Source organism: Elephantulus edwardii, unplaced genomic scaffold (assembly GCF_000299155.1).
Source record: "Elephantulus edwardii isolate Elephantulus edwardi_28Jun2011 unplaced genomic scaffold, EleEdw1.0 scaffold00015, whole genome shotgun sequence".
Lineage (NCBI taxonomy): Eukaryota > Metazoa > Chordata > Mammalia > Macroscelidea > Macroscelididae > Elephantulus > Elephantulus edwardii.
Window position 1 is genome coordinate 26,252,739 of NW_006399765.1, and position 12,800 is coordinate 26,265,538.

General features: G+C 44.8%; 1 pseudogene; it reads right to left on the minus strand.

The window, feature by feature from the left end:
- Window positions 1-12,800, minus strand: part of LOC102873967 — a 93,684-nt pseudogene that overhangs the window by 26,773 nt on the left and 54,111 nt on the right.

Sequence of the window (12,800 nt, forward strand, 5' to 3'; positions counted from 1 at the left end):
GTAAAGGAATGTTATTTTAAATATACGTGTGTGTGTGTGTGTGTGTGTGTGTGTGTGTGTGTGTGTGTGTGTTGTATAGAGTGCTGGTGGCCAAGTGGTAAGGCTCTATGCTGCCAACCCAAAGGCGTATGGTTCGAATCTACCAGCTGTGCCACGGGAGAAAAATGGGCAGTCTGCTCTTATGTGACTTATAGTCTCTGCGGATCCACTGGAGAATCGCTTCTCATACAGTGGCAACGACTGAGTGATGAGAGAGAGAGAGAGATTGTGCAATATTCCTTTAATGGCAATCCTGGTCCAGACATGTTACCTACCACCGCGTCGGACCCTCCAGCGCGTTGGTGATTGCTCATCTTTCTCCCACAGAGAAACTGATGGATGGATTCCAACTTTGTACCTTTGAGTTGGCCGTGTAGCACCTTACACTAGGCGCCCAAAGGTCTCTAGTGGTAAAAAGCTGCGCCGCAATCCTGCAGGTGCGTGATTCTAATCCACCAGAGGCTGCTCCATGGGAAAAGGGTGGTAATCTCCTCTTGTGCAATTAACTGCCTCTGAAAACTTGCTGGAGGGTCAGGTATGGGTCAGTCCCAACCTGATGAAACAACAACAATCTGTCTGTCTGTCTGTCTATCTAATCTATTATCTGTCTATAAAACACAATATTTATTCTTTGACAGTCTTAACATATATGTGATGTGTGAATGTATATATATACATAGATACATAGATACACATATACACATATATATATGATCAAAGGATCAACAGCTCTTTTCAAGCATAGATGAGAAGGTTGGGGACAGGGAGTCTACATCAATGAGGGTGAAACATCGAGAACAGCAATAACAAGTCTGTTGACACCGTGTGAAGAATGTAACCAGTGTCACTGATCATTACGTCCAGAGACTGGGGGATAGAAGAGGCCTTTCCTTGTGTATATTATCACCGAAGAAAAATTACAAGGCATGTTATTTGGCACTTAATAAAGAATCAGTAAGCATTATATCACGTTGTGACATAGCCATTTGCGACTTTGAAATACACGACATGAATGTGTCGTTTAAAATCAGAGGAAACGATGATTAAAAATGTCCAAAGAAAAAATGCAGGGAAAAAAGGAGAATAACCCTTAAAATAGGGCTATGAGTTGCATACCAGGCAAATGACAGGAGACTCACTGTCAGGACCCACCACAGATTCCTGCACCATCAGACAAGGGACACTGGCGCCTCCCAGGGCGCTCCCAGCCTGACCTGATGGGGAGACCTCTTGACTGTTTATTCACAGAATGAACAATTGCTTACAAATAGAAGCTGTTATGTTGTAGACTACTGGAACTGAGTACAGAGACAGGAAGGCCCAAAATATGAACACAAAACAGTTTTTCTACTTTATATCAAGCCTGAATTTTCCAGTGGAAAACTGCCTTGAAAGAAGAAGAGAAAGTTGATTTTGTTTTGTTTTCACATTTAATACCAGAAATTCAAGTTGCATTGTTGTTGTTGCCATTAGGTGTCAACAAGTCGATTCTGTCTCATAGTGACTCTGAGTGGTGGAGTCGAGCAGCTCCAGAGGGTCTCCCAGTCTGTAATCATTCCTAAACTCTAATTGCCAGATCCTTCTCCAACAGAGCTGCTGGATGGATTTGAACCACCAACCTTTCAGTTAGCAACTGTGTTCTTAACCATTGTGTCATCAGGCTCTTTCTACTCTCTTTAAAAGGGCCATAAAGTATCCGCAGTACAGTCACTGATGGAGCAATGAGTCATCATATCTTATTGAATGCCTTTTTTTATTCATTTTCATGAAAGTTTAGAGACTTCGGGTTTCCAGTCGTTCACTGTTGCACTTTTCTCCCTGCCCTCCCAAAATTCACTTTTGTCCTTGATAAGTAAAAGAAAAACTCTTTCATTGCTATGCAATCCCTCCCCCCAAGTCCACTGCACTGTGCAGCCATCATTCTGGACTATATATCTTTTTAATTTAAGAGAGAGGGGGTTTTGTGTTGGGTTCTTGTTTGGTTTTTTTGGTTTTGGTTTTTTTTTCAACCAAGTTGGTCATTGGAGGCAAGAACTTTGAAGCTTCATCTCATACACTTTGGACATGTTGCTAGGAGGGACCGACCAGTCCTTGGAGAAGGACATCTTGCTTGGAAGGGTGGAGGGGCAGCGCAGGAGAGGAAGACCCTGAATGAGATGGATTGACACAGTGACTGTCGCAATGGGGGCAGGTATGTCAGAGACAGACGGACTCAGAGTAGGGCAGGGTTCAGAGCGGTGGTGCACAGGGCCACTGTGTTGCAGGTGACTGGATAGCACGTAACAACAACACGTCTTCATGCAGGGAAGGGAGAAAATAACGTGTTCATTTCCCCAACATCATCATTGCACTTAGGTAAACTGGAATAAATCCTGCAAATGAAACCAGATAGAAAGAATGCTCCCGTTTATTTTATTTTACTCTTTTACCTCCCAACTCTTTGATAAGGAAATCCATCAAATGGCACATAAAGTAAAATGGAAAATTAGGCTTATTTGGAGAACTCGATTGTAGAAACCATTCACCCATTAGAGAGAATTTTAATGGTTTTTTGCCAGTAGGTGAAGCAAAAATAAAACTGTACTCAGCTGACGTAAAATCCCATCAGCAACCCCCTTTGTCCTTTTCTTAGGAAACACCTGCTTGGAGTAGTGCTTTTATTTTGAAATCCAAACATCCGCGGAAGGTTGTTTCCAGTCTGAAAATCCAAAACCAAATACCCAGATTGAGTATTTGTCTAACAAAGAGCACCACTGAGTGATCCTTCAAGAGGGCCTGCTCTCTTTGGCTAAAGACCTGCCAGCTCTGATATTTCCCCTGCTGTTCTATCTTTTCATTGTTGTCATTAACTGTTCCTGGAGTCGACCTCTAAAGACAGACCTGTGTGTTGGTGGAAGGTGGGGCCATTGTCCACAGTCATGTGTTCAGCTGAGTTTCAGAAGGAGACCATGAGGCCTTTCCCTCTAGTCCGTCTTAGTGTGGTAGCTCTGCCCATACCTGTTCAGCATCATGAGACACACATCTCTAGCAACAGACAAGGAGTGAGTGCATGACACTGGGGAGGCATCAAACCTTGCCAAGAAAATGATAATCTGTCACCAACGTCTCCATAGCACCCATGCATAGCTATTATCTATTGAGGATGTGTTGTGTGCAAGGCGTTTGGGATGTATTATTTCATCTGCACCTACAAGCAACAAGGATGGCATGCAAGTTGTGAAGCATTCTCTATTTTTACACACTAGGAAGAAGGATCTTTTTGTCTGACATACTTTGGACAGGTTGCAAGGAGGGACCAGTCCTTGGAGAGGGACGTCATGCTTGGGAGGGTGGAGGGACAGTTCAGGAGAGGAAGACCCTCTATGAGGTGGATTGATTTAGTGACTGGAGTAATTGGGGTGGGTGTGTTGGACTCAGTGAGATTGACACAGGGCAGAGCAGGGTTTAGGGCTGTTGTACACAGGGTCGCTTTGAGTCGCAGGCGACTCGATGTCACATAACAACAACAACAACAGGAAGAAAGATTGGCCACTCACAAATTAACAGGCCTTCAAACCCTATGACCAATAGAGCCTACTTGGATGAGTAGATACAGAATCGGGCAGGGTTCAGAGCTATTGTTCACAGATTGCTGTGAGTCATAGTCAACTTGATGGCACATTACAACAACCTTCTGCCAACAACGCTATGAAGTAGGAGCTGAAACCCTGCTTTGTAGGAGAGGATGCTCACTGTCAGAGACACGGACAGGTTAAGGGGCACCACGACTTGGCAGAAGTCAGATAGACTGGATTCAAGCCTGGTTCTGCATATGTCTCGCTGTGTGATTTTGGTTGAGTTGCTTAACGTCTCTGTGTTTCCGTTTCCTAACAACAATAACAACAGCATCTGTAAAAACAAGAGAAATAGTACAAGCCCACCATCCTTTAGAATCCCTTCATTCTAAAAATGGAAAACATTTAAAAATCCTAAAAATTGATGTGGTCTCATCAATTTGCTAGGTACAGAGCATGTTTTTATGCTAATCACGTTCTTTGCATGTTTGCCAACCACTCCTTGTCCTCTAAAGTTATTGTCGTTAAGTGTAACTATGTCTATTTCTTTCATAAATAAAAGAATAAGAAAAAATCAACATGGCAGCAATTTAAAAAAATCTCTTGGCAGGAGGGAGCAGTTAGCAAACAAATATAGAAGGTGTGTATTATTTGTGTAGAAATACGATATTTAAGCAAAAATGCTGTAAATAGGTTATGTGAAACTCAGACTTAGCTTTGTGCTGTTTCATTTTCATTTGCTGAATTTGGTGTCAATTGTAGAACCAAGTAAAATGCAATCAGTGACAACTTCAGTCTTTTCTCTCCTTAGCAGGGGCTTTCCAGGGGTCCAAATGGAAAGATTTTGTTTTAGGCTGAGTTCTAATCCCGATCGAAGGATATTGTCTTTCATTTTCATCCATAAATGTTTAAATCCAGTAACAACCTGTGACGGGCAGATGGCTCAACCTTACTCGTTGAAAGCCAAGAGAATGTTAACCAAACGTAGTCATCACTTAAGAACTTAATATATGACCTCCGCTTTCTCCTCATCTTCACACTCCTTGTCACAAACGTTACTTGCTTTTATATCTTACAGTTTAATTATATGATGTGCTAATTGGTGAGCTATGGTTAACTGGTCAACCTGCCCAGTACGCTTTGACCGTGAATTCTGTCTTGGTCATTGGAAGTCCACTGCTATTTCGTGAACTCCCACTGTGAGTCAGGACTGTGCTGAGTATTGTTGTTCTTGTTGTTGTTGTTATGTGCCGTCGAGTTGTTTGCGACTCATAGCAACCCTGTGTACAACAGCCCTAAACCCTGCTCTATCCTGCGCCAACCGCACTGCCTCTGACACACCCATCCCGATTACCCCAGTCACCGAATCAATCCACCTCATAGAGGGTCTTCCCCTCCTGCGCCATCCCTCCACCCTCCCAAGCATGATGTCCCTCTCCAAGGACCCATCCCTCCTGGCAACATGTCCAAAGTATGTCAGACGAAGCCCCAGAATCCTTGCCTCCAAAGAGCAGCTTGGTTTAATCCTCTCCAAGATGAATCTGTTTGTTTTCCTGGCAGTCCATGGTACATTCAGTACTCTTCTCCAGCACCACAGCTCAAAAGCATCCACTCTCCTTCTGTCCTCCCTAGTCATTGTCCAACTCTCTGATGCATAACAAGCGATTGCAAATACCATGGCCTGTATCAGGCGCACCTTAGTCTCCAGAGAGACACTGTTGCTCCTGAGTACTTTAGCGAGGTCCCTAAAAGCAGACTTTCCCATCGCAATACGCTTTTTGATTTCCTGACTGCTGGTGCCAAGAGTGTTAGGGAACTCAAAGAAGACATAGCCCTGAATTCACCAAGCTTGAAACAACTATGGTGGTTTGATTCCTCGCATGCACAAAACGTGCTTCTTCGTTGTCCCGTGGAGTTTTTATTTTTAGCATATTAACAGTATGGGTGGTTATCACATTAATCATTTGTAAGCACTTCTAGACATCACCTCACTTCTTGTTCTTATTGTTGTTAGGTGCCGTCAAGTTGCATACGAACCATAGCGACCCTATGAACAACAGCTCTAAACCCTGACCTGCATCATCTACGCTTCCTGACACACTAGAGCCCACTGCATCAACCCACCTGGTTGAGGGTCTTCCTCTCTTTCACTGACCCTCCACCTTTCATTAATCAAAACGATTTGCTGGCAAATCTGAGACAGACTAGGAAGCAGGATTGGCCGTCCACTTCTTAACTAGCAGGCCTCTGAAAACCTATGAGGAGAAGAGGAACACAGATAGTTATAATATTACAGGGACGTCAACACTTCATTTAATTCTCACAAAATCCAGTTAGTTGTCATTAAATGCCATCGAGTCAGCTTACCTCCACAGTGACTCCACGTACACCGAATGTCGCCCTGCCTCACCCTGCCTGTGTTGTCCTCGCAGCCTTTGCAGTCATGGACCATCCATCTCATTGAGAAGCTTCTTCTCTTTTACTGACCCTCTGCTTGTCCAAGGCTGATGTAGCATTATTCCCATTTTGAGGATGAGAAAACTGAGGTTCTAAAGATTAAATATCCAGCTTGTAATTTTGATGGGCTGGGAACCCAACACCAGCCCTGTTAACTAACCACTGTGCTAAGACAAATCTCTATTAGGGTCTTGTGCATCTGATCTTACGTTACATTTTAGCTAATATGTCCACCTTCCGCTTTAGCGAACATGTCCATTAGCACAGCTAAACCGCGCCTGCCTCTCCTTTTCTGGTCCTGGAGAGACTTGTTCAGGCTTTGCTTCTGAGCCACTCAAGCAGAGAAAGAATCCACAGACCCTGAATTCCACACGGCCTCTGCCCCCTCTGCTCAGCCACCCTCAGGCCTGGCCCCCAGCGTGGCCTTGTTCACTGGCCCTTCCCTAACTGTCAGTGCCTAGTGCTGCTGGGAAGAGCTCAGCCCTCCACCCCCAAGTCTGTCAGAGTCTTCTGCTCTGCTGCGCACACCCCCGTGATGAACTCACGCCTCTATCGTTTTCCCAGGATCTCTGAATTTAGATGCCGGGTCAAGAAAGACTGACATTCTTGCAGGAAATGATTCTTTGGAAGAAATGGGTTTTGGTGGGGGATATTTTTTAGCATCTTCCCCAGGCCTGCAATGTAATAGGCAGGTATTGTCCTGGTGATAAATGATACAGCTTCTCCAGAAAAAATTACAAGACTACTTGTCATATTCTGAACCTTCCTCTCTTGCCTGTGGAGATGGGATGAATCCGGCCACAGAATCAGAGAGAGCTGAAAAACCACCTTTCTAGAAGAACTATTTTAATTACAAATTCCCATTGATCTTAATTAATAGGAAACTGTCTCAGCCACCCTTGAGGCTTCCCTCCACCCTTTCTTTAGATCATTGGTTCATAACTGAGGGCGATACTCTTCCTGGCACGTTTCCCGTAAGTCCTTTTAGGGGGTCAGTTGGCACAGATTGAGAGGGAACACCAGTGTCTGGTTACAAGAGGTCAGAAATGTCAAATTCCCTTCACTGTGAATAATTAGTTGTTGTCTTGGGTTTTGAGTGCCCACTAGATGTTCATATAGTGAAACATCTGCTTATAAGTCATTGAACCTAGACCCTAAGTCCATTTGGCATCTTTTCTCTGCCATGGAGTTGATTACGATTCATAGAAACACTGGAGAACCCAGTAGAACTGCCTCGTCCTAGATCACCAGCTAGTGGCTTCAAACCACTGACCTTTCAGTAGCTGAGTTCTAAACCACTGTGCCAAGGAATCTTCATTTGGCTTGTGTACGCACACAGAGAGACTTTAACTGCCATAAACACTGGGGAAAGACTGGACTTTGTTCTAACCTTCCCCAACCTATTCACCATTCCCAAAGCTCAGCTGTGAAAATACTGCATGAGGTCCTCCGGCCTTCAGAAGGACACAGATGTCTCCAGCTCCTGCACGGTCATCAGGGGTTCTAAGGATAATTGTTCCGAAGTGTGTCCTCAGATAAATGCAAACATCCTCCATTCTGTGACGTGACCTCATAACCCAAGGGCATCAACGAAATGTGAAATACATATTGCTATATTACAATTACTTTTGTTTGCACCTTAAGAAATTGTGCTTGGCGATTTCCCTAATGTTAATCTATAGGAGATTGGTTAAATGGAGTAATAAGAGGATTGCATAGGACAGGGTTGGGAGCCAGTATCCTCGGCTCTGTCAAGGTTTGGGAGACTTGTACAATATTAAGGAATATTCCACTGGGATATTAGTTTTTTTCCTTTTCGTACAATTCCTTTGGGGTTGAAGTTCTCTCCCAAGTCTGGACAAATCTTGAGATGCAGGCAATTCCATAATACTGATGCTCCCTGTCAATCGTGAACCAGTCTCTGGATCGTAGGAGTTGCAGAATTGGATGCTGTAGACATACTGAAGATATTATCAGGATTATTGATTTATTAATGCAATGCTGTTGTTGTTGTTAAGTGCCGTTGAGTCATAGACGACTCATAACAACCGTATGAATGAAAGACCGGGGCACTTGTATAACTTTCATCCTTTCTCCAGGTTCATGGGGTTTCCAGAGGCAAGCTATTACGAAAGTGGAAGCCACTCCTGCTTCCAAGCTTGTTTTAATTGGGGAGCTCCACCCAACACTGTCCACCATGGGTAACCATTCTCACATTTGACACATCAGTGTCCCAGTGTTCAGCTTCACAGCGACCACAAGTTAACTTCTGTACAGCAACTGGACAGACCAGGGTTATATGCTGTAGAAGAATGTTTCATCAAAAACAATTAAAAACAGGCCTGAGGGCCGCGGATTAGAGTCACTCACCTTTGGCTTCGTAGCATCACTTTCTGTCCACTAGGCCAGCAATAAAAATTTATGCAATTAAACATTCAAATGTAAGGGAAGCCATGCAGATAGAAACCTTTTCATTTTTCTGGAAATATAAATTCAGAGAACATTCATTCTTGCATTCAACAAATATTAATTGAGCAGCAGTTCCAATCAGACAGAAGGGAGAAAGGTGAGCAGTCTCTTCCCATAAAAATTTGCAGCCTCAGAAACCCGATGGAAGGTTGCTGTTCATTAACAGTGAATTCGCTCATTAGTGGTGACTTTGGTTACTATTTGCCAGGCATCGGACCAACAGCAATGAGCAATGCAGGTCATTTCCCTTATCAGTTGGAAAATATGGATAAAAGGTGATAGTATTTATCTAATGGTAATTGATTCCATAAATGGTAAAAAAAAAGTAATACAGGAATGGGAGGGAGGAGTCTGGAGGCTAAATGTCTCCTTTTGGAAAAGCATATCAGTGAAGAACACGGTCAGCAGTGATAGATGCAACAAAAGCTCAGGCTGGAAGACCAGGAGCTTCACTCTCTGCTCAGAAGTGGTCCGCCATCCATCCATCTGTCACGGCTTGTGCGTTGCTGTGATGCTGGAAGGTATGCATCTGGTGTGTCCAATACAAGAGTCAGCCATGGAGGACAGGTTCCCTCAAAGCGTTCAGACCAAGATAGGTTTGGAAGAAAAGTCAGCAATCTACTTCAGAAAATGAACAAATGGAAATGTTATGGCTCCCACAGAATATCATGAACTTCAGTTGGAAAACAGGCTGTGGTCACAACAACTGACTCTGTGCCAACAGCCAGGGGCTGTCTTCTTCTCGGGCAATGTTTTCTTCTCCTACAGTGTTCTGTCACCATGAGCTGGAGAGAACTCAACAACGAACACCACGACCAACAAGAAATGGTGAGGATGACAGTGGCCTCAGACAAGCCTCCCAACAAACACCATGCACAGTTGCTGCCACATCTTCGGATTTCTCAAAAGTTGCTCACAGACTTGCAGCCTCTAGAAAGACTGCCTGCACACCCATGTTTATTGCAGCTTTGTTCACAGTAGCAAGGAGTTGGAAACAACCTAAGTGCCCATCAACAAACAAATGGATAGAGAAGCTGTGGTATATTCACACAATGGAATACTATGATGCATTGAAAAACAAGGAACTCATGCAATATTATTCAAAATGGTTGACTCTGGAGAACATTATGCTGAGTGAAGAATCCCAGTCACAAAAGGACAAATATTGCATGGTGCCACTATTGTAAAAGAGGACTGACCTTGGAGTTGGAGAGAGACTGAGAAAAATGGGTTCAATAATGTATACTGCACTGAAACAGACGAGGGAGAAAACTGTTTAAAAGGGATATATGATTAGGTATTTCTGTCATGACAGGAGTCTAGAGGGATGGCTACATGGTGGAGTGGACCTGGGGGTTTGCTTTTCCAAGATGGTAGTGTTCTGGGGGGGGGGAGCTAGGGAGGGGAGAAATGTGCAACAATAAATGAATGGAAATCCAAAGCCTCTGTAAATTTTTACTGAAATTAATAATAAATTTAAATTAGGAAGACTGCCAAAAACCAGAGCCAAGTCCTCTGTATCCCTAAGACATTCAAACTTCCCTTCCCTCTTAATGTTTCCAAAGAAATACTAAGAAGTTTCACAGTAGCCTCTACATTCTGTCTTGCTCCACATCTCCACATCTCTTGAAGCCGTGATGCTCGGCCAGAATGACCAAAAAATAGAGAGACAAAGCCACTCGTCAGTCGGTGTGGTACAGGCATCCTGAGTCATCTCTGCATTTGCACTCTGCCCTTGATGCGGAAAGCGTCTCCATGCCAAGTCAGTAGTTTACAGAGAAGGCTGTGCTTTTCTCTCTGCCTCAAAAGCTTCAGAATGGTATATTTGTTAAAGATCCCACTGGGAAAGACCCAAATAGGAAAGCCATATTGGCTCACGGAACTCCAGAGCTTGGCAATGGGGCACTGGCTTGGCAGGGCTACTCTAGCATTTCAAGGATACAAGTGCCAACTCCAGAGGAACTCTCCATGGGAGTTTTACGACCCTCTTTCATCCAAGCCATTTTCCCCCCCTTTGGGCAAGCGCCTGATTACTTCTAATGACTCTGTTTCTACAAGGATGGCCTAGTCTTCTGTCATCCTGCCGTGTGGCCTGGAACAGCTGAGGATTCAGGGAAGCCATGCCCCTGTGAAGAGTGCTCCCCGAAGGGCGGCTCTCCAGGATGGCTGGTCCCACGTGCCAAGAGGCAAGACAGCCAGGATCCACAATGCCAGCGGGCAGAAACCATCCTCAGAACGTGGGGAATAACAGGTTGGCTTATTGCGGAAGAAGCCCGAACTCATCGCTTGTCAAGAAAAACCTTTGTCCTTGAATATCTGGCTGTTTGGCGGGCTCCCGAGGAATCTCGGGCTAAAGAATGAAGGGAACGTCTATCATCAAGAGTGATGCTTGGGCAGAAACAACTGGCCTATTTTCTGGTTCTGGAATGCGGCTTGGAGTAGTGAATTGGCTTTGAACCACACGGGCTTCTGGCTTCACGGGTGCGTGTGTAACAGGGGCGTCATTCACGGCTGTCACAGCTTGGAACACAGGCAACTCTCTTGCTATCCCATTGCCGTCAGGTAAATTCCAACTCATAGAGATTAAAGTGCTCTGCAGGGTTTCCAACACTCACCTTTATGGATGCAGACTACAGCATCTTACTTGCCTGAAGCAGCTGGAGGGCTTGACGTGCTGATCTTTCAGTTAGCAGGTTAACACCTTAACTATTGCATGAACCTTCAAGGCTACCAAAACAAGGCAGATATAGCCACAGAGGAGTTGATATTGTTGGGTGCCATCGAGTCAAGTACAACTCACAGTAATCCTCTGAACGACAGATCTGAGTCCCATCCTATTCTGCGCCCTCCTCAGCTCAAACTCTAATGTACCTAAGTCCGTTGTTGCTGTCACTATGACAGTCCACCTCATTGAGAGTCCTCCTCTCTTTCACTGACCATCTACCTTTCCAGGCATGATGACCCTCCCCAAGGAATAGCCTCTCCTAGCGACATACCCATGTTGTTGTTGTTCTGTGCCGTCGAGTCACTTGCGACTCATAACGACCCTATGTACAACAGCCCTAAACTCTGTCCTGTGCCAATCTCACTGCCTCTGACACACGCCGATTATCCCAGTCACTGAATCAATCCACCTCATCGAGGGCCTTCCTCTCCTGCGCTGTCCCTCCACCCTCCCAAGCATGATGTCCCTCTCCAAGGAACTGTCCCTCCTTACAACATGTCCAAAGTATGTTAGACGGAGCCTCAGAATCCTTGCCTCCAAGGAGCCACCCGGTTTAACCCATTCCAGGATGAATCTGTTTGTTTTCCTAGCAGTCCATTGTACCCTTAATAATCTTTTCCAGCACCACAGCTCAAAGGCATCAATTCTCCTTCTATCCTCCTTAGTCTGATGCATAACAAGTGATTGCAAAGACCATGGCCTGTGACGCATCTTAGTCTCCAGAGAGACACCATTGCTCTTGAGTACTTTGGAGAGGTCCCAAACAGCAGACTTTCCCATGGCAATATGTCTTTTAATTTCCTGGCTGCTGGTGCCAAGAGTGTTGACTGTGGAGCCAAGCAAACTAAAGCTGTGAACAATCTCAATCTCTTCACCATCCATCCTGATGCTACCAATTGGTCCAGTGGTGAGAATCTTTGTCTTCTTGACATTGAGCCTCAATTCATATTGGAGGCTGCAGTCCTTGACCCCCATATATACTATACTATACTATACTATACTATACTATACTATATGAAAAGATCATGGCCTGAATCATGTGTAAGAGTAGATAAACCTTAAAGAACTGAAATGTGCTGTGTCACAGTTCTGGAGCTGGATGTCCCAACCAAGGTGTCTGAAGTGACGAGTCCATGGGAAGAGTTCTGAGAAAGGAATTAGTCTATGTCTCCTTCCTCTTTTCTTGTGGCTCCTACAATCCTCAACATCCTTTTACTGCTTGTAGATGTAGTAAGGGGTACGTTCTAGCATAGTGCAGTATGAGTGGGACTACCAACTCAATGCTCCCTGGCTCCCCTCCACCAGCAGCTCTGATAGAAGAAGATGAGCAATGTCCTCTCATAGAGATTTACAGCCTTGGAGGCCTGGGGAGGCTCCCGACTGGAGCGCAGTGAGCCTGGGCGTTTGTTGTTTGGGTTTGGGTCAGATGTGTCTGAACATGATGCCTTACCCCAGTGCGTGCCCCTGTCTCCACATCTGTTCATTCCGTTTATACGACCACACAGGAGGGATTGGGCCCCACCCTACCCCAATAGGGTCTTGTTTCCTGACAACAA